Raw genomic sequence first — 2,810 nt, 5'->3', positions numbered from 1 at the left:
GATCGTTCATACATGTACTCATCAGGGAAAGCAAAGGGGTTTTGGTGGTCCCTGAATACGCGTTCTCTTCGAAGGGATCCTCTCACGATCCGCGCACCAAGCTCCACTGGATTCTCTTCGAAAGGGCATGTCATTTTCCAAGAGAGCTGATTGGTCAGTGGGCGGTGCTTTTACACCCGGCGATCTGTATCTCGAACATAACCTGCTCCGGAGCAGGTTAGCGGTTCAGCATAAGTTACCATGGCGATGTGCCCCGCTAAGAAGTGAACCACCGTCGTAGTCCTGAAAACCCAGGGTTAAACCTGAAGTTACCTCGCTAACCCCAAATCCCGCTTCGTAGTACAGGCCCCTGGTCAGGTTGAAAATCTATTTTTACAGAGATGGGCAGTTTTTTCGCACATATGTTCAATATATGAAATAAATTGCAGTCGCATTTGAATGCATATGTGTGTGTCTGTGTTGGGGTCGGGCTCGAAAATTCTGTTACGTACAAAAGGGGGGCCTGGCAAAAAAACTTTGGGAACCACTGCCTTAACGTCATTTGTTCTGTTGAGGTTATTTGACCTCCTGTTTACCCTCTCTATTGTTCTCTAGTTCCTTCTCCCCCCTCTGTTTTTATCTGAGGTTGTTTGAGTGTTGTCTTCAGCGTCACTGCAGCGAACTATGGAGCTAGAACAGTCTCATAATTCACAAATGCACAGGACAAGTTTTACAAATGCACAGACCGATTTGCAAATACACACACCGTTTCACACGTGCACAGGACAAGTTTTACAAATGCACGGACCGATTTGCAAATACACACACAGTTTCACAAATGCACAGAACAATTCACACGTGCGTAGGACAAGATATACAAATGTATTTTTGATGCACACACAAATATAACCTGATTTACACATGTTTTTTTGTCTGTGAGCTGCGCTGGATTTGTGTCTGAGTTTTGAGACTCCCCTGACGTGACTCGATGCACAAATAGGTTTTTTTTAACACGGAAGGATCTGCAACCAATCAGATGTCTTCCTTTGTTCCAGCCAATCATAAGAGCAGACCTACGTGGGGGACGATTTACTCTGAACCAATCAGATTAAAGGGGCGGATACACCTGCTGTTTGAACTGCGTTCGCGCTGTTCACATAGAAAAGTGATTAATATTTGGAGTTGGTGGAGTAAAGACAGCAACAGGAGATAAAAGATAAATAAAGGATGAAGAGGAGATCACTGCTCTGATTTTCTTGTGATCTCGGTAAAGAAAACAGCGCGATCTGAGATGGTTTGTCAGGCCGTTCAACCAGAGCCGTCGGGAGACTGGAGAGCTCCAAGTCCTGCCGATGCAGCAACTGATGATGAGAAACAGCGGAGATATTTCTGTATTTGAACTACAGGTGTCTTTCAGGAGAACGAGCCTGTTGACGGGGGTGAATCTTGCTGCAGTCGCGTTCTGGCTCTGGCCGCGATGGCGCTGGTCCCGGTCAGAAACACCAGCTGAGTCAGCTGGTGTTTCTGAATAGTTTCTGATAGAAACAAGCAGCTTTTATCCTCACATTTATGATGTGACATCGTCACCACACAGAGACAAACATGTGTCAGAACAGCGGTGGCAGATCAACACATTCCCGGTGCAGAGTCATGCTCATGGGAAGATGCAGCCGCGATGATGCTGGTCGGGGTTTAGTCCACCGATCATCAAACATCTGAGCTGGATACAGAGGTTCTTCGGTTATCAGTCGACTGATACCGACTTTGCTCCAGATATTTGGGTAAATGAATCTCCTGACATGTGCGTGCTGCTCCACCTGGCGCTGCAGCTCGTCCCCGTCAGGCAGCGCAGCAGCTCTCTGCTGTCTGTCTGGTTCTGAGCTGAATCAGCGGGACAGTAATACTTCGTGAAACCAAACAGAGCAAATATATAAAAATCTCCACTGTTTCTCATCATCAGTTGCTGCATCGGCAGGACTAAGAGCTCTCCCGACGGCTCTGGTTGAACAGCCCGACAAACCATCTCCAATCGCGCTGTTTTATTTACCGGGATCACAAGAAAAGCAGCAGTGATCTCCTCTCCATCCTGTTTATTTATATTTTATCTCCTGTAACTGTTTATTTATCTTTACTCCACTAACTTGAAATATTAATCACTTTTCTAAGTGAACGCAGTTCAAACAGCAGGTGTATCTGCCCCTTTAATCTGATTGGTAGCAGATCCTTCCGTGTTAAAAAAAACCTATTTGTGCATCGAGTCACGTCAGGGGAGTCTCAAAACTCACACACAAATCCAGCGCAGCTCACAGACAAAAAAACATGTGTAAATCAGGTTATATTTGTGTGTGCATCAAAAATACATTTGTGTATCTTGTCCTACGCACGTGTGAATTGTTCTGTGCATTTGTGAAACTGTGTGTGTATTTGCAAATCGGTCCGTGCATTTGTAAAACTTGTCCTGTGCATTTGTGAATTATGAGACTGTTCTAGCTCCATAGCGAACTGGTCTGAGGAACACTGCAGACTTTTATACTTTTATCCTCAGCTGAATCGATCCCTGCAGCAGTGTTTTCACAGATCTGCCATAAAAGTCCATCAGACAGCTGCAGCTGATCCAGAACGCTGCTGCCCGGGTTCTCACCAGGACTAAGAAAGTGGACCACATCAGTCCAGTTCTGAGGTCCTTACACCGACTCCCTGTAGCTCAGAGATTAAACTTTTAAATACTTATGTTAGTTCATAAACTACTGAATGGTTAAAGCTGGGCATACACTGTGCAATATTTTAAATCGTTTGAGACTGCCCCATCTCAAACTGCACGACTAGATCGC

Source organism: Cololabis saira, chromosome 8, assembly GCF_033807715.1.
Source record: "Cololabis saira isolate AMF1-May2022 chromosome 8, fColSai1.1, whole genome shotgun sequence".
NCBI lineage: Eukaryota > Metazoa > Chordata > Actinopteri > Beloniformes > Belonidae > Cololabis > Cololabis saira.
The sequence above is the reverse complement of the archived record's forward strand: the minus strand, read 5'-3'. Positions refer to the sequence as shown.